Source organism: Lepus europaeus, chromosome X (genome assembly GCF_033115175.1).
Source record: "Lepus europaeus isolate LE1 chromosome X, mLepTim1.pri, whole genome shotgun sequence".
NCBI lineage: Eukaryota > Metazoa > Chordata > Mammalia > Lagomorpha > Leporidae > Lepus > Lepus europaeus.
In genome coordinates this window covers 25780523-25800493 of record NC_084850.1, presented here as the reverse complement: position 1 = coordinate 25800493, position 19971 = coordinate 25780523, and the positions used below count along the sequence as shown (strand labels likewise).

Here is a 19971-nt window from a genome sequence, read left to right as displayed (position 1 = left end):
GGCGGCGGCTTCCGCAGTCTTGCAGCTGTTGCTGAGGTACAGCTCCATAGCCACCGTCAGCCCCCAAGGGGCTGGCGGCTGGGGTAGCTGACCGCCCTCAGCTGCCTTCACACTCAGCGCTCAGATCCGTTCTGAGCCGCCCACACGGTGGTCGCCAGGGTAACGCGTCCTCCAGGCCACGCCCCCCAACAAAGCCAGTTCCTCGATGTGGCGCTTACGTCATCAAAGGGCGATCCTCAAAAGGTCGCCGCCCCTATGAGCTCCGGGTAGGGCGGGCTGCCCTAATGGACGTCGCCCAATGAGCGTCTCGCTCGCATCGTGTGTCGCATCGATGAACGTCATACTCGCGGGTGGTGCGCGCAGCTCTAAAGGATGTCACTCCCAATGGGCGGCGCGCTCAATGGACGTAAGCTACGGTGAGTGGGAGGGGACAATTGTCGCGGACTTCCCAGCCGCGCATGCGCACAACTCAAGACTCTCAGCTTCACTGCGTCTTTGTGGAGAAAGTAATTGAAAAGGTCGGTTATAGATATGAAACCAACACTCCTCACTGAACCTAAACCGGAATGTGTCAGGTTTTATTAATGAGTAGTTGGCTATAATTCCGTTAATTCTTCCTCGTCCCGAAGGAGATATGATTTCTGGTCAAACGCTCAGAAGTAATTGTCCCACTTTGGACACTGGTTTTTTAAGGGTTCAGTGTCTTCCTTGTTTGCTTTCTGACTTGGAATCTTCCCCTCCCTTGCCCTCCTCTCCTTTTCCTCTCTTCCTTTCTTCCTTATTTATTTCTTTTCTTTTCCTGTCTCTCTCTCTTTCTTTTTTTTTTTTTTTTGGTAGCCAAAGAAATGTTTTCTTTAATTCCACTTTTTCATAAACATTTTAGAATATCATCATATGTAAAATAATGATGTATTTCCTTATGTGCTTGGCTTTTTTTTATTTAGTAAATATAAATTTCCAAAGTACAGTTTATGGATTACAATGGCTTCCCCCCCATAATTTCCCTCCCACTCGCACCCCTCCCATCTCCCGTGCCTCTGTCTCTCTCTTTCATCGAACTATTTACTGAGTGTCTGTTCTGTGCTAGACTTGTGCTGGACTTTATATCACAGTGAGTAACATGCAGACATTACCGCCAAAGAGTTACTAGACTAAAAATACACCATGCACTGAGACTGCACCTGACATTTCTGGTGTTTGTACTTTGTCTCCAGGCACATCATAATTAAACTTCTGGAAACTAGTGACAAGAAAAAGCTTTTTTTGAAAGTAGCCAGAGAGAAATTAAACGTTATTTACAGAATACAATTTGAATGACAGTATTTCTCATCAGAAACAGTGGAGCCAGAAGAAAAAGGTACATAGCATTTTTCAAGTACTGAAAGAAAGGAGGTTTTTTTTTTAAGATTTATTTATTTATTTGAAAGAGGTACACAGAGGAGAGGCAGAGAGAGAGAGAGAGAGGTCTTTAATCTGCTGGTTCACTCCCGAGATGGCCACAACAGCCAGAGCTGCGCCAAGCCAAAGCCAGGAGCCAGGAGCTTCCTCCCGGTCTCCCACTCGGGTGCAGCGGCCCAAGCACTTGGGCCATTTTCTGCTCTCCCAGGCCATAGCAGAGAGCTGGAGCTGGATCAGAAGAGGAGCAGCTTGGACTCGAACCAGCACCCATATGGGATGCCAGCACTGCAGGTGGAGGTTTTACCCACGCCGCCACAGCACTGGCCCCAGAAAGGAGGTTTTTGTTTTAAAGATTTATTTATTTGAAAGGTAGAGTTAGATTGAGAAAGAGAGAGAGAGAGATTGATTTTTCATCCACTGGTTCACTCCCTAAATGACCACAACAGCCAGGGCTTGGCCAGGCTGAAGCCAGGACCCTGAGTATCCCATGTGGGTAGCAGGGTCCAAGCACTTGGACCATCTTCTGTTTTCTCAAGCTGTTAGCAGAGAGCTGGATGGGAAATGGAGCAACTAGGACTCGAACTGGCACCCATATGCATGCCAGTGTCACAAGTGATGGCTTTATCTGCTATGCCACAACGGTGGTCCCAAGGAAGGAGTTTTCAACTGTGATTTGTATACCTAGAGAAAATTTCTTTCATGAATGAAGAAAAAATACATACTCAGAAGAGAGAAAACAAAGTTTATTGCTAGCAAACAGATCCTTTAAAAATGGCTTAAGGAAGGTCTCTAAGTAGAAAATATGTAGCAGAAGAAGGTTTAGAACTTCAGAGAAAAAACATATCAGAATAGTTTAAAATGATGATAAATATAACAGACTACCTTACTTTCATGAGTATGTTAAATACATTTGATGATGAAAGTAAAAATTATAATATCTGATATTACATAAAGGAAATGTAAAGGTTAATTATGTAAAGCAAATATTCCATATAACTATTTTTAAATTCAGGAATAATAATGAACATAAATGGGGGCCAATCTGTGGCACAGCAAGTTAAGCTGTTCTAATATAAGCACAGATTTGAGCCCCAGCTGCCCCATTTCCAATCCAGCTTCCTGTTTTGTTCCTGGCAAAGCAGCAGAAGATGGCCCAAGTCCTTGGGCCCCTGCACCTACATGGGAGACCTGGATGGAGTTCCAGGTCCTGGCTTCGGCCTGACCCAGCCCAAGCCATTGTGGACATTTGGGGACTGAACCAGCAGATGGAAGATCACTGTCTCTCTGTCTCTCCTTTTCTCCAACTCTGCCTTTCAAATGAATAAGTAAATCTTTAAAAAAGAACATGATTTGAATTAAGTTTTCTACACTTTACTCAAAATGGTAAAATATTAGTACTAGTAGATTGTGATAAGTTATACATGTATTTTGTAATTTCTGCAGTAACTTAAGAAAATTATATTCAAAACATAAATAAATTCAGATCGACTTCTCCAAATGTTCAGTAACCTACAGGAAGGCAAGAAAATGAAACAGAGGAATTAGAAACAGATGAAATGAGCAATAATAAATAATAAATAATAAAATAATAAAGTGGTAGAATTAAGCCCTAGCATATCAGTAATTGTTTTAAATGTAAATGGCATAAACCCAATAATATGAAGATATTGAAAGAATCAGTTAAAATGTGAACAACTAAATTCTTTTTACCAGAGTTGCACTTCAGGGGCAGGCATTTGGCCTATAGTCAAGATGCCAGTTGGGATGTATCCCATATGGATGTGCCTGGATTCTAGTCGTGGCTTCACTGTTGATTCCAGCTTCCTTCTAATGCAGACCCTGGGAGACAGCACCCAGTTACTCAAGTAGTTGGGTCCCTACCACCCATGTGGGAGACCTGGGCTGAGTTCCTGGCTCCTGGCTTTAGCCTGTCCCTTCCCTGTGGGCTGTGGGCATTTGGGCAAGTAATCAGTGGATAAAAGATCTTGGTTTATCTATCTGTCATTGAAATACATTCAAAACAAATAATAAAATCTAATTTAAATGGAGTTCCTGGCAAGTGTCGTGGCACAGCTGGTTGGGTTGCTGCTTGGAGTGCCTGCATTGCATGTCAGAGTGCCTTGTTCAAACTCCAGATACTCTGCACTTCTCATTCAGGTTCCTGCTGAAGCACCTATAAGGCAGCAGATGCTGGTCCAAGTGCTTGGTTTCCATCCACCCATGTGGAAGATCTGGATAAAGTTCCTGGCTTCTGGCTTTGGCTTGGCCCACGCCCAGCCACTGTAGGCATTTAGGGAGTAAACCAGTGGATGAAGATATCTCTCTCTGCCTTTCAAATAAATAAATACTTATTTTTAAAAAGGAAGTTTATATTTTTCATATATGTAGCTGCATGTCCTTCACTTAAAATTGTCTAAAGATATGAGTACAGCATAAGTTTTATTTATCCAAACTCATGAGCTGGAAGTTTGGTCCCCTGTGTGGCAGTATTGAGGTGGTGGAATCTTTAAGAGGTGGAGCCTAGTGGAAGATAGTTTGGTTACTGGGGCACTGCCTTTGGAAGGGATTGGATTAATGTAGTTCTGTTGGACTTCTGTTTGTTCCCAAGAGAGCAAGTTGTTATAAAAACAATGAGCTTGGCCCCTTAGTCAGCCTCTCTCTCTCTCTCATCATCATCATCATCATCATCATCATCCTCATCCTCATCTGATGTCTTCGTCTTACACATGCTCCTGCCATGATATCATCCTCCAGAAGAGGCTCACCAGACGCTGAACAGATGGACCACTTGATCTTGGACTTATAGCTTCCAAAACTGTGGACTAGCTAACTATTTTTTAAAGCACCTGACCTCAAGAATTTTGTTATAGAAACAGAAAATGGACTGGTATACCCATCAAAGCTGCAGAATGTGATAATTTATTTGAAGATTAAATCATGTGTATGGATAATCAATGAATTAGTATGTTTTCCTCTATTGTAATAAATAGATGAAGCTGGGTAACTTCTAATAAAAAGATGTTTATTTTTCCTGCAGTTCTGGAGGTTCAAGGATATGGCACTGGCATCAGCACTGATTCTACTCTGGTAAGAACCCTACAGGGAATGGCATCATGGTGGCAGGAGTGTATGTGATAGGGAGATAACACATGGCAGGACAGGAAGCCAGAGAGTGATTTGGAGGAGGTCAGGTTCAGGCTTTTGGAACAATTCAATCTCAATAATTAACTCGGAGGTCCCACTATTTTAATACCTTCTGAGGGCACACTCCCAAAGACTTCCCAGTAGGCTCCACCTCTTAAAGGTTCCATCACCTCTTAATATTGCCCCAACTGAGGACCAAGCTTTCAACACATGACCCCCAGGTGACACATTTAATCCATATCCAGAGCATAGCAATAATTTATGTAGCAGTGTTAGTAGAAAATCTTGCATGGAAAAGAAGAAAATATATTCAGGATAGTCATACCCCTACAAAGAAAAGGAGGGAAATAAGATCATGAAGGGATAGGAAGGAGATTTTTACTTCATTTTCAGGTTTTATTTCTTGAAACCACATTTGGGTCTTTTCTTATCCCTTCCCCTACTCTCTTCCTTTTTGTCCCTTACCATCTCTTCTAGAACAAGTCAGCGCTGACGTCAATAGGTAGAGCCTAGGTGTCTATGCATAGAGGCAGCTCTGTATGCAGGTGCTCAGTTGGGGCAAGAAGGGGAGCCACAGGTGGAGGCAGCCTGGAGTTTACTCAGGGCCTGAGGAGAGTGAAAAGGTTGTTCCCTACAGGGGTTGGTTTGGTGAAAAGAATCAGAACCCAAGATGAAAGAGGAAGGTGTCCAGCTTTATGGACCGCACAGTATGTGATGTCAGAACCCAAGCAGGTCAATGAGGGTGTTTACAAGAGAAGGTGCTCTAGCATGGCATTCAGAGTATGAGTGGGGTGAGGGAGTTATCAATATGCGGGGCAGCATGGGGTGTTAGAACCACTACTAGTGTCCTAGGACTGCTGGAATAAGTGCCACAAACTGAATAGCTGAAAATAACAGCAATTTATTGTCTCACAGTCTTGGAGGCTTCAAGTCTGAAATTAAAGTGTTGGAAACGGCCGGTGCCGCGGCTCAATAGGCTAATCCTCCGCCTGAGGTGCTGGCACCCTGGGTTCTAGTCCCGGTCAGGGAGCCAGATTCTGTCCCGGTTGCCCCTCTTCCAGGCCAGCTCTCTGCTGTGGCCCGGGAGTGCAGTGGAGGATGGCCCAAGTGCTTGGGCCCTGCACCCCATGGGAGACCAGGATAAGCATCTGGCTCCTGACTTCGGATCAGTGCAGCGTGCCAGCTGCAGCGCACCGGCCACAGCGGCCATTGGAGGGTGAACCAACGGAAAAGGAAGACCTTTCTCTCTGTCTCTCTCTCTCACTGTCCACTCTGCCTGTCAAAATAAATAAATAAATAAAGTGTTGGAAGAACCCTTCCCCTCCTGAAACCTGCAGGGGAGTCCTTTTGCCTTTTCCTTGTTTCTGGTGGTTTGTCATCAATGTTTTTGTGTTTATTGGTTTGGAAATGTGTAACCCCAACTTCTGTCTTCATTCTCTAATGGAATCCTTACTGTATCTCTGTCTTCACGTGGTTGTCTTCTTCAAAGGGCACCAGTCATATTGCATGAGGGGCACACTCTACTGCAGTATGACATCATTTTAACTGATTCCATCTGCAATGATCTTATTTCCAACTAAGGTCACATTCTGAGATACTACAGAGGAGGACTTCAACATACCCTTTTCTGGCAGACATGATGCAACCCATAATAGTCTGTTCTCGCCACGTCCCCTGCCAACCAATGTCCTTCCTCCCTGCAAAGTACATTCACCTATTCCAGCATTCCCAAAAATCTTACCCGTTCCAACATCAACTCTAAATCTAAACATTTCATCTAATGCAGTTATGGGAGAAACTTGGAATATGGTCCCTAAGTCGAAATTCCTCTCCAGCTGTACATGTGCGGAACCTAGAAAGGAAGTTATCAGTTACCAAGACACAATGCAAGGACAGGCAAAGGGAGAAATTGGAAGGAAACAAGCTGTCATTTATCACCTTAGCTATCACAAGGAAGTTTGTGACACAGAAGGCAAAATTCTATTAGATTTTAAGGCTTCAGAATAATTCTGTTTCTCTATCTACTGGGCCCTAGGTGGTTGCCCCACCCTCTGAAAAGAGACAGCCTGACCTCCTAGCCCTGTCCCTGCCCCCTTGTCTATAGAGAGCAACACTGTTTCCCAAGCAGAGGTCCCACCACTCTCTCAGGACTGGACAACCGCCTGGTTCTCTGGAACTCGGGAAATGCCCCACCCTCTGTCAATGAGTTGCTGAACTGGCTCTCTTAATCCTGGGCAGTGGTTCTGCCTGTAGAAGAAAGGGAGTCCTACCCTCTGGAACTCAGGAGGCTATCCTTTCCTCTGTAACCCAGGACTCAGCCTGTCCTGTGGGCCCTGATTGGTGGCCCTTCCTGCTGGCCCTTCCCCCTTAAACTCTGGGCAGCTGTCCCACCCTCTGCAACTGAGGAGGCAGCCTGACCCCTGCCTTGCTTTGGGTGCAGGCCCTGACCCTCATTCTTGGATGGTGATCCCTTCTCCTGGGCCATGGACAGAGGTCCCACCCCTTCTGAGGCCTGGGCAGCAGTCCCACCCCCTAGGATTTGGCAACAACCCTGTCCCTTCAGCCTTGCATGGCAGCCCCACTCTATCAGCCCTGGGCAGAAGCTCCGTCTGCTGAAACACTAGTATGGCCTTGCCTCCTCATCCATGAATGGTAGCCCTGCGCTCTCAGGCCTGGGCAGCAGCCTTACCCTCAGGAACTCTGGTGGTGGCCCTCTGGAACCTAGGAGGCTGCCCTCATCTCCAGAAAGGAGAAGGTGACCTGTATGTCTTGACCCAAAATAGCAGAACTACCTCCTTAACCCTGGACAGCAGCTTTGCCCCATCAGGCCTGGGTACTGGCCCAAAGGAGGTCCAGGGGGCACAGCTGTCTGAATCTATGGCTCTCCCAGTCATTCTTCCTTCATATTGTCCCTCTCTGATCCTTTCAGTCCAACTTGGTAGTGTTTCTGAGGTGTAAGATTCTGAAGAACTTTGTTGGCCTCTCTGAAAGTTCATGGACATACAAGCCATCAGCATAGAGAGGTTTTCAATTATCTTTACCAGATTAACTGCATCTCGATTCCTAGATTCTGGTAGATGGCTGATTGGTCCCATAAGTCACACTCATAATCTCTACCAAAGGTTGTCTGATTCACAGTTTTAGTGTTCTCTTCTGGAGTGTTTTTAGGCTGAGAATATTTCAAGTCTTCAAATTCTGATTCCTGTTCGCTTAGCAATTCACTCCTTGTTTTATTTTTCTTTCTCATCAGGTTGTAAGCAGAAAGGTGTTCAACACTTTGCTTGTCAATTTACTTAACTAAACATCCAAGATCATCTCTTACAAGGTCTACATTTTTCCAACAATAGAAGACAATTCAACCAAAACCTCTGCCACTTTATAACAAAGATCACCTTCCTTCTAATGTCCATTAACTTGGTCCTCATTTCTGTCTGGGGCCATACCAAAAACACCTTTAACCTTTATATTTCAAGAAACACTCTCTTCCAGCAATTAAAGCTTCTTCTGTCATGAACCTCAAGATTCTTCCAGCCTCTATTCAATACCCAATTGCAAAGCTATTTCCACATTTTTAGGTATTTGTTAGAGCAGTATACCATTTCCCAATTCTAGCATCTGTATTAGTTTCCTAGAACTGCTTTAAAAAATAGTACAACTGTGTGGCTTATTTTATTTAATATTTATTTATTTATTTGAAAGTCAGAGTTACACAGAGAGAGGCGGGGGGGTGGGGGGTGGGTCTTCCATCCACTGGTTTGCTCCCCAATTGGCCACAGCAGCTGGAGCTGTGCCAATCCTGGCCAGGAGCCAGGAACTTCTTCCTGGTCTCCCACATGGGTGCAGGGCCCTAAGGACTTGGGACATCTTCTCCTGCTTTCTCAGGCCATAACAGAGAGCTGGACCGGGAGTGGAGCAGCCGGGACTTGAACCGGCGCCCCATATGGGATGCCGGCACTCGCTATGCCACAACACAGACTCCCTGTGTGGCTTAAAATGACAGAGATTTATTCAGTTCTGGAGTCTAGAAGTTTAAAATCCAAGAGTTTAAAGTTCTGTGCCTTCTGGAACCTGTAAAAGAGTATTTTCTTGCCTCTGCCCAGCTTCTGGTGGTTTGACAGAAGTCTTTGGTGTCCCTTGGCTTTCAACCTGAAAACTCTAGTCTCTGCCTTTGTTGCTACATGGAATTCTCATGTGTGTCTGTATTTATGTAGCCATCTTCTTATAAGTAATCCAGACATGGGGGCTGGCGTTGGGGTGCAGCTAGTTAAACTGTCACCTGTGACACTGGTATCCCACATGGGTGCTGGTTTGAGTCCTGGCTGCTCTGCTTCTGATTCAGTTCTCCACTAATGCTCCTGGGAAAGCAGCGGAGGATGGACCAAGTACATGTGCCCATGCCATTCATGTGTGAGACAAGAATGGAATTCCAGGTTGCTGGCTTTGGTGTGACTCAACCCCAACCATTGTGGCCATTTGGGAAGTGAACTAGTGGGTGGTAGATCTCTCACTCTCTCTCTCTCTCTCTCTCTCTCTCTCTCTCCCTCTCTCTCTAACTCTTTCAAATAAATACATAAAATATATAAATAAATATTTTAAAAAAGGACACCAGTCATACTGAATTAGGGGCCTCTACTACTCCAGTAAAATCTCATTATAACTACAGCCATCCCTATACTATCTGAGGTAGATTAGTTACAAGTCCCTGAGTGGATACTGGGAGGTTCCGTATGTAAAATGGAGTAGTATTTGTATATATCCCACATAATACCTATACCTTAAATCATCTCTCTATTTATAATATCTGATACAATGTAAATGCCATGTAACTAGTTGTCATACTGTATTAGTTAAGCGAATAATGACAAGAAAAGGTCTACACACTTTGAGTATGAATACAATATTTTTTCTGAATGTTTTCAATCTATGATCGGTTGAATCAACAGATGTAGGGCTTGGGAATATGGAAGGCTAGCTGTAATTACATCTGCAACCTTCTGTGGTACTTGAGGTTAGGACTTCAACATATAAATTTTTGGGAGAACTCAATGGGACTTACATCAGAACCAAAACCAAGTGTGACAAGTCTCCTTGTATATGGGCTACCCAACATGGTGAGTTAGAGCAGGGGCAGGGTGAGGAGGGCATGTACACATGTGGATGTGAGAAGGACATGTAGGTAGGAGAAAGCCTGGCGAGGAGGTCTGAACACACACAGGATGAGGAGAGCATCTCTTGGAGGTGTGCCAGATTTCTGAGCCTGAACAAGGTAAGCAAGGCTTTGCTCTGAATGGGGATCTTCTGTGGAGGTGTCAGGGTCTGAGTGTGGTGAAGAAGACATCCTTGTAGTATTAACAACGCAGGCTGGAGAGCTAGAGTCCAAGCAAGGTGAAGAGGGTGACTCATGTGTGTTGCTGGGTCGTCACAAGACATTGTTGAGACCATGGGTGGAACTTAAATGAGGTCTGAAAGTACTGATGGTTGTATTGCAGTCATGCAGGTAAATGTCTTTACTTGTATTGATATGGTATAACTAGGCAGGAAATTAGTTAGGCTTAAGCCAGCTGGAATTCTTGCAGCTTTACAATAAAATGTTTATTTCTTTAAACTGTTGGTTTGAGAGGCCCACCTCCCGAGGATGCTCCTGTGTCTCATCCAGCACCAGGATGCATGTTAATGTTAAGATTCTACCCCATTTTTAAAGCATTAAAAAAATACTTATTTGGAAGGCAGAGTTAGAGAGAGAGAGAGAGAGAGAGAGAGAAATTATCTTCCATCCACTGATTCACTCCCCAGATGGCCACAATGGCCAGGGGACTGGAAGCAGAAGCTGGGAACTTCATCCAGGTCTCCCATATGCGTGGCAGGGGCCTAAGGACTTGGACCATCTTACACTGCCTTCCCAAGCACATTAATAGGAAGCTGGATCAGAAGTGGAGCAACCAGGACTCAAACTGTGCCCATATGAGATGCTGGCATTGCAGGCAGCAGCTTCCCCTGTTTCACCACAATCCCAGGCTGAGATATCCAGTCTTAACAATCTCTGGGCATGAGTAATTACTTTCTTTTTTCCTTTGAGAATTATTTATTTATTTGAAAGGATGACAGAGAGAGACTGAGAGAGAGTGAGAGGCAGAGACAGAGCGAGATCTTCCATTCTCTCTCTGTCTCCACCTCTCTTTGTAACTCTGCCTTTCAAATAAATAAATCTAAAAAAAAGACTGCATATCTTTCCTTTATGTTGAAAAAGAATTATTAAAATAAGAACAACTTAATTGCATACACCTTTTGAAGGGGTAATTTTTGTAAAACTTAAAAATCACATAAATCATTTTCCTTCTTGCGCTTTTAGAGGAAATGTTGAAGTTACTCCTTAGCATGTTCTGATGGGAAATGCCGGCTAACTTGTAAGTCATGGCTGTGGTCACTAGAGGGCACACTATTATCAAAGACCAGGCAAAATTCTGAAATTAAAAAAAAAAAAAAAAAAGAGAGAGAGAGAGAGAGAGAACACTTTTTGAAACATAGGCTTCCCATAAGCTTCCATACATTTTAAAAAACATTTTATTTAAGTTATACAAGTTTCATGTATTTCAGTATTTTTGGAGACACCAGTTTAGCATCTTAGTAACCTTTTTATTTATCTTACATCTTCTTTACTTTCAGAATGAGAAGATGTGGGATTTTCTGTCTATGTCTTGGCTATCAAAGCATTTGATTTTCCATTTCAATCTAATTCTACCCCTTTGCCATGAGCTGTCTTGAGGTTCTGTAGACTCTCCCTATGATTTTCTTGGACTTCAACAGAGGCAGAGTTGCCACCATGTTCTGTCAGTGTTTGTGCCCTAGATAGATGTCTTCTTCTCTTTGGAGCTCTAAGACTTACTTTGATTTTTATCGATTAAATTTTTTGTGAGTTCTATGGCTTTCTAGAGCAAGATAAAGGATGTTTTCCTTGTTTGAATGTCAAATGAATCCTGATATTAGGGTGTTTTGAGGGATGACATGAGCTGGGTTTGTATGAGGAGGTGTTTTGGGGGTAGAAATACCTGCTGGGGAATTTTGGCCATGAAGCCAGGCAATTGCCAGGTCTAAGACTGTTCCAGTGCACTGTTGCAATGATGAGTACATCATCAAGACAGTGTCAGAGGCAAGAGAAATCTGAAAGAATAATGTCTTTTCCTAATTGTACTTGGTGAAATCCTAGAGTTCCGTAACTGTTTGATATGAATTGTATTAAGGAGTTTCTTAAGCTCAAACTTGTGCTAAAGGAGAATGTTGCCACTCCAATATCACACTAGCTTATTTTTTAGTAGATTGCAAGCATAATTACCTTTAGGATCTTAGTACTCAGTTTTAAACTTCTTGTAAAATTCATTAACAATAATAGGTGATATTTACTGAATGCTTACTACATAGCAAGCACCTTGCATGTAGATGTGATTTAATAGCATGGTTAACACTGTTATCTTCTGAGTTTACAGATTGGGGAACAGAGGTCCAGAAATCTTAAGTAAATTGATGATTTAAGTTTGAAGTCAAAGTTTCAGCAGGGCCATGCTCCTTCAGAGACTCTGAGTAGACTCCTTCCTTGCTTCTCCCTAGTTTCTGGTGGTAACCATGAATCCTTGTCATTCCTTAGCTTTTAGCTGCAGCACTCTGCCTTTGGTGTTATATGGTCATGACTTTCTTCCTGTGTGTGTTTGTCTTCCTATGGTCATCTCCCTCTGGGTCTGTTTCCTCTTCTTACCAGAACACTTCTTCTTGTGGGCCTGTATAATCTCAACTTATATACTTAGATCTGGAATGACACTATTTTTTAATAAGATCACATTTAGAGATACTGGAGGTTAGCAATCCAGCATATCTTTTGGGGGGACACATTATAACCTATAATAGGAGACTGTCACAGTAATCTGGGCAAGAAATATGGGAGCTTGTGCCAGGGAGGTAGCAGTAGAGATAGTGAGAAGTGATCTGGATATTAATATATGTTGAAGGTAGAGACAAAAGGCTTTACTGATGAACTGAGAGTGTGCCTAAGATAAAGAGAATAATCAAAGAAGACTCCAAGAGGTTTGGCTTAAGGAGTTAGCAACAACTATGATTGTAAAAGCAGAACAAAATAAGAAGGAAATCATAGTTTGGTTTAAATTAAATCTGAGATGTTCATTAGATATTCAAGTGGTAATGTCCAGTAAGCAGTTTCACGAACCTGGACTTCAGGGAAGAGTTCAGCGCTAGAGACAAAGATTTGGGAGTGATTTCCAGAATGCCTAAGAGCCTACTTGCAAGTTGAGGCAGAAAGCTTAAAGTGAAACTTGCTCCAGCCAGGATTGATTGCTGGGATGCAGTTGTAGAGAAGATGGACACTTGAATTTAACCTTTGTTCAGGATTTTCCAGGGAAATGTGATGAAAGGGAGTCGGGGAGCTGAAGATGGATGCCAAAATAGTGGTTATAACTATGAGCCATGGAATTGAATTCAGATAAACACAGAAGTAAGGATGTGAGGAGGTGATGGAGAGCAGAAAGATGGTTAGAGGTGGGGACATTGTTGGAGTGGGACCACTTCAGGGAATCAGGGAGACACAGAGTGGGTTGCTTAAAAATGAGATGTTTTTAAGGTAGTGCCATAATTTGCAATGACAAAGTCCAGAAAATGAGCATGGGCATGAGTGGTAGAGGATGGCCACAGGACAAGATCTTTGTGGTACAGGAAGTCAAGCAACAGAGAGGCCAGGTGTTGTATGGATTGTTTACAATGTAGATCGATTGTATTCATGTATATATGTATGTGTATGTGTGTAGATTTCACATGGATATTGAAATAATCAAGAAACATGACAGGAGCAATCATGGAGAGGGTGAACCATGAGCTATCATAAATGAATAAAGAAGAGTGGACAGGAGGAGAGTAGATGGCAAGGAGGTGTAATAGGGAATATAGTTTGATAGCAAAGAGATTGGGAAAGGGATTTTGGGGGGCCCATGGATAGAAAGTGTCAAGGAAGAGCAAAGTAGACACTGATCCTACCTCTGCTCCCAGTACATGCAGCACGAGAAAATTAGCCACCACTCAAAAGGAAGCAACGTTCTCAGAAGGGAGCCAAGTATGTGGTAAGGTGGGCAAGTTCAAGGGAAATTTTGGAGAAGGTGAGAGTGTAAGGGATTTTGCAAGGAGAAGGACAGAGGGTTTAGGAGGTTTGGGGAGGGGTGGTAGGTTGATCAGATCAGAAAATGCAGAGTTCATTTCCGTGTGAGTGATAATGGATGATCTAGATCATTATTGAATCCTGATGGCCTCTTGGCTTGGGGGCACATAGGCAGGATTAGATGAAGCCTCTTCTTGGAAGTGGAGTCTTCTGTGATGCACAGTGCTTGATAATGGGGATGGGGAGGAGGTGGAGTGGTGATCTTCTCAGAAGCCTGAGGAGCACTGAGCACCTCTTTGATTTTCCTAAGACAGACATAAGTCTTAAGGAGCCTTCATCTTACTAGGAAGGATTGTAGCCCTCAGGGCCTCTCCTTAATCCTGTTGAGTAACTGTAATACCTCTTCTATTTTTTGTAAAACTGATACATGATCATTATTAAAATATTTAAATTATACAGGTCCATTGTTGTAAACAGTTTGAATGTAATACAGATTTATTCTAATCCTCTTATTTTATAAATGAGGACATTGTAGCCAGTACTGTGGTATAGAGGGTTAAGCCACCACCTGCAGTGCCAGCATCCTATATGGGTACCAGTTAGAGTTCCAGCTGCTCCATTTCCCATGCAGCTCCCTGCTAATGCTCCTGAGAAAGGAGCGGAAGATGGCCCAAGTCCTTGGGCCCCTGCTCCCCATGTAGGAGACCCAGAAGAAGCTCCTGGCTCCTGGCTTCAGCCTGATGCAGCCCTAGTCATTGCCACCATTTGGGAAGTGAACCAGCAGGTGGAAGATCTCTTTCTCTCTCTCTCTCTCTCTTTTTTTTGACAGGCAGAGTGGATAGTGAGAGAGAGAGAGACAGAGAGAAAGGTCTTCCTTTTTGCCATTGGTTCACCCTCCAATGGCCGCTGCGGCCAGCGCATTGTGCTGATCCGAAGCCAGGAGCCAGGTGCTTCTCCTGGTCTCCCATGCGGGTGCAGGGCCCAAGCACTTGGGCCATCCTCCACTGCCTTCCTGGGCCATAGCAGAGAGCTGGCCTGGAAGAGGGACAACCGGGATAGAATCCGGCGCCCCAACTGGGACTAGAACCCGGTGTGCCGGCACTGCAAGGCGGAGGATTAGCCTGTTAAGCCACGGCGCTGGCTCTCTCTCTCTCTCTCTCTCGCTCTCTCTCTCTCTCTCTCTCTCTCGCCTTCTCTTTCTGTACCACTGTCTTTTAAATAAATAAATAAATCTTTGGGGAAAAATTAGAACATCAAGTTCTAGAGAAAGGAAAAAACCTGTTCAAGTTTTCTCATTAAGTTAGACCCAGGTCTCTTGATTCCCCAGTTCAATGTGAGTTTTGTTTGTTTGGTTTTTGTTAAATCATACTCCTCTCATCTTACAACCTATATGGAATCCTATTCTTTCATGCTATAGATCCCTGAGTGACTCGCTTTGCCTTTGATTTTGAGCATTCATTCATCTAGTCCTTCAACAAATATGTATTGGACACCTATTAAATACAGACCAAAATAGGGAGTTGGGAATGTGGTGGTGAACAAAATAGACACGATCTCTGACTTTGTGAAGCTTACATTCAAAAAAGTACACACGCAGTTTGTGCTTCACTTCTCAGCTTTCTCCAATCATATAATAATATATTTGTTGTAACTCCAAATCCTGCAGCAATGATGGGGAAACAAAATGGGAATTGTTAAAATCATACTACTAGCACATGGGAGCACTTGAAAGTAATAGATATTTGTCCTCAATGAACACTTGAAAGTAATAGATATTAACAAAACTCATGAGGTCTAGAACACTTTTTTGTAGCTATAGTTCTTTTTTTTTTAAGTTTTACTTATTTATCTATTTGAAAGGCAAAGTTTCAGAGAGCAGGAGGGACAGAGAGAAATAGATCTTCCACCTTCTGGTTCATGCTCCAAAATGGCCAAGAGCCCAGTGTTCCATGCGGGTCTCCCATGTGAATGGGACATCTGCTGCTGCTTTCACAGGTACATTAGCAGGGAACTGGATCTGAAGCCGAACAGTGGGGACTCAAGTAGGTGCTGCAGTATGGGATGTGGGTGTACCAGGTGGTAGCTTAACCCACTTTACCACAATGCTGGCCCTGATCATTCCTTTTAATTAATTTTAAAATACCACAATGTTATGTATAAAAAGAAAACATGACCATAATCCAACCATCTAACATTTGTAAATATATAACAATCTATAAAGAGGCAAAAGTCCTTATCTCTAATACTATCTTTCAGAGGTAATACTTCCAAATACTTTGATATGTGTTCTCACCAACTGCTTTCTATGCTTATGTAGATTGTAATTTTTAATAATAAAAGGACTGGGTGATTCTTGCAAAAAATCAAACAATACAGAAAGACCTATATTGTATAAAGAGTGAAATTTCCTCACATCCTCAACCCACATTCCAGTCCTAATGGGTAACTATTAACTTACTGATATGTATTTGGCATGAATATTTTCAATGCTTTTCCTATGCATTTACAAACACACACACATACACAAGCTAGAGGGGCTCTTTATGTTTTTGTTTTAAGTCAGCAATGATTGGAAATTTAAAGTTCAGAAGTTAAGGGCACATTCCTGCAATTTTCATTTTCTACAAGTGGAACAATGCAGCCATATGCCAGTCTCTCTCTGGATTTAGTACCCAATGCTTGGAATGTGAGCAGATGCTGAAGGCTATTAATGAAGCCCTTGAAGAGAGGCCCATTTGTGTATGTTGTAGACACAAGGCCAAAGTTGAATGTAGTGGCCAAGTGAGCAGCTGGCATGAGGATAGGAAAACGAAGAATGCGCCAACATTGGTTGCATGTTGATGGGCCATGGGAACCACATCATCTGGAGCAGTGTCCCAACATTCCTATTATTCAGAAAATAGAAGCAATACTTAAAAGCCTTTTAACCCTTTGCCCTCAATTGTTACATACTGTGTTGCAAACATAGGAGGGAAAGGAAAAACAGCTGGAAAAATACTTTGATATGGTCTAAATAAGATTGGTTTCTGTCATGCCTAAAATTGGAAAACTCCACAATTTCCTTTTTCTTTTTGATTCATTAGATACAAAGAGTAAACCACAGTAATGTATGCTTGATTAATGCAGACTCTCTAGGCTCTTTAACGTCAACTAGTTACTCTTCATTGCTGAACAGCACATATGTTCTTCTTTCAGTGCAGGCATATCAACGCAACTGTAGAAGGCACAGTGGAGATCTCTGCCATACCAACAATCACATATTTGTTGTAATAGCCTCCTAATCAGATAGCACCTTCACCTCAATGAAGTCATTATAACCAGACATGAAATAATTAACCTTTTCTAATTTAAAAGGCCTAACAGGGAAATGGTCTCTGAAACAGGTGCAAAATTCTAGTCCTTCTAGAAAATTACTCACTCAGCAGATGTTCCTTCTGAAGAGAAATTTCATTGAAAAAGAAAGTGTTTACCATTCAGCATGAGTATTGCACAGACACTATATATTAAGGCAATGACTTTTTATGTAACAGTTCCTGACCTTGATGTTTTGACTGCTAATATTCACCTATTTCCATTCTCCATCAGTATATCATAAGACCCTGGATGTTTGAAGATACATCATAGTATTAGGTTTTCTCAAAGAAGTAGGGGCAAGCATTGTGGTGCAGTGGGTTAAGCTGCCTGTTGGGATGCCCACTTTCTATATGGGAGTGCCAGTTTGAATCCCAGCTACTCTGCTTCCAACCCAGCTCCCTGCTAATGTGCCTGGGAAGCAGTGGAGGATGGTCCAAGCCCTTCAGTTCCTCACCTATGTGGTAGACCCAAATGGTGTTCTAGGCTCCCATCCAGCCCAGTTACAGCTGTTGTGGCTATTTGCTAGCCTAGTCACAGCTGTTGAGGCTGTATGGGGAGTGAAGCAGCCAGCAGATGAAAGATCTCTCTCTCTCTCTCTCTCTCTCTTTCTCTCTCTCTCTCTCTCTACCTATCTATCTTCCCATCAAATAAATAAAATTTTTTAAGAAAAAGGAAAGTAGGTTAATGCACTAAAGTTTTCAGTTGAAAATAGAGATTATCTGGGAAAAGCAATTCTATTCCCACTGCTAAGGAAAAGATTAAGATCAGGAGGAAGAAGCTATTTTTATACAATAGTGAAAAGATAAGAAACCTTTGACCTATTATTTGGGTGTGACCCTGAGCTGCATGTGGTACAACTTGAAGCAATTGCCTGAAGTACCTACCTTTTTCCTACACCAAGCGACATATGCAGGCAATTTCATCAAATCAGCCCCACGCGTGTGCTGTGTGAATTCAAAGGGGATCTCTGAGTTTGAAAAGGTGGGCTCCTGTGACTTGAGATGGCCTCTGAGAAGGAGAAGTGGCTTGCACAGACTTAGTTTTCTTGGGGGGGAATAGGGTGATAGAACCAGCATTGCCTTTGGGCTGTGTGTGGGTGAGTTTGGGAGAAAGTCGATGAAAGTGTTGGGCTGCTGATCTTGGCTATGTCAAGAGTGCATGTGCCAGTTGGGAAGTGGCATGAGGGTGACAAAACTGAAAGGGGCTGGGGGTCAAAGTTTCTGAAAGCCATGGCTATTATGATGGTACTTCAAAAAATTCATGGAAAGATGGGATTAAAAGTGAGGTTTATTGCTTTCCCGTCATAGACTGAGCAGAGTCATCTCGTGGGTTTCTGAGGCCCAAAGATTGGGACCTTCTTTGTGACCAGTGGCTCTAGGACAGTCACCATGCCCAAAAGAAATGAATATGTTGAATTACACCATAAACACTGTGGGTATCATTTGGATTATTGTGAGAAAGGGAGAGGAAGGAAGTCAGGAGGTTCACGAACATTCAATGGAGGCAAAAATAGATGATTGGTCTGAAGGCTAAAGTCTACCATAGGCAGTGGCATGCTGCGAATACACAGATGAAAAAGATATTAAGTGATCCCATTTATTCGTCTTAGCAAGTTAATATCCTTTGGGTAACAGCTATTGAAACAGGCAATCTGGAATCTTTTTTCATCTTGGTAGCATCAATATGCATGAAAAGAGAAACATCAAAAAAAGGGATGATGAAAAGTCTCCCAAGGGAGCAGTAGCAGCCTACCTGCTGCAGAGAGAGGGACAGTCCTGGTCTAAAGTAGTTTCCAATATGACTAAACGCAAATGAGAAGAGAAAACTGGAAAATGCAAAGTCCCTCTGCATCAAGTTTGTGTCCAGGGAGAAACAGAAATATTAGAAGTTACTCCATCTGTAAGATGGCAGAGCCAGTAGAACCTAGCTCAGATGGTTGTGTGCTAATAACATGAGTGAAATAAGCTTACAGTGCTCCTGCCTGCGAAGTGCTGTTGTTACTACCCTTATCCTTCCACTTTCATTGCAAAGTAGATATGTTTTGTCTCCATTTTACAGTTGAGAAAACTGAGGCTTAAAGGGACTAAATAGCTTGCCAGAAGCTAGAATTAAAACTGAGATCTGTCTAAAAGTCTGTGATCTTCCTAACATTTTATAATGTCTCCCAGAAATATTACTCTTATTCCAGAAATGAGAAGCACAAGGCCAACTATCACCCAAAAATAATCACAAGAACAAATCCCAAACATGCTCTTTAGCCCCTGAGGTACTCTGACTGTTCATTCTACTCGCTTTCAACTCCAGGGCAAAGGAGCTGTTTGTTACCTGTGCTTTGCTGGGGCCACCTTTTTCTTCTCCAAAGCCAGCTTTTTCCTCTTGCTAAATTAGTGTTATTTCCGTGAAACAAAGGTGTTTCTGATGTTTCAGCTTTTCATCTTCTGCTAAACATCCACTTCTTGGTAGCTTTTTATTTCCAGGTAGATTACTGCTGCTGCAAACACAAGGGCCTTGAGTCTGAGGACATTATGCTGGGGTTGGGCTCAGAGGATATGAGTACAGGAAATGCTGGACCTCACATTTTTAGGAGACCTGTGTGCTTTTTGCCTCCCTTGTGGCACCCACACCTTTGGCTTCAGCTTTTTGGCATATGGCATGGCTGGCTCAGGCGCCTGATGCTCTCTGCAGCTTTGGTGTCGCTTCTTTGTTCGAAATAGCATGCCCTTTTAGGTGCTGCTCACTCACACAGCCCCTGCTCAGGCCTGGTGGCATATGGTGTTCCTAGAGTCTCCCTGCTGTCACCCAGCACAGGGGTGAAAAGAGGCACAGTTCCCTTGCTGCAAGTGGGGAGAGCCGGGATTCAGTAGGATTAATGTCACAGGAAAATTATTGGAATCGTGAGGGGGAATCATTATAAATTGCATGGT

General features: G+C 43.1%; 1 long non-coding RNA gene across 1 annotated transcript in view; it reads left to right on the top strand.

Annotated features, from left to right (window-relative positions):
* Positions 1 to 463: 463 nt before the first annotated feature.
* The window catches only part of LOC133753272 (uncharacterized), a 149960-nt gene continuing 130452 nt past the window's right edge, over positions 464 to 19971 (top strand). Inside the window, exons 1-2 of the long non-coding RNA XR_009865038.1 lie at positions 464 to 518; positions 4436 to 4485. This is a non-coding gene — a long non-coding RNA (uncharacterized LOC133753272). The remainder of the gene's footprint in view (positions 519 to 4435; positions 4486 to 19971) is intronic.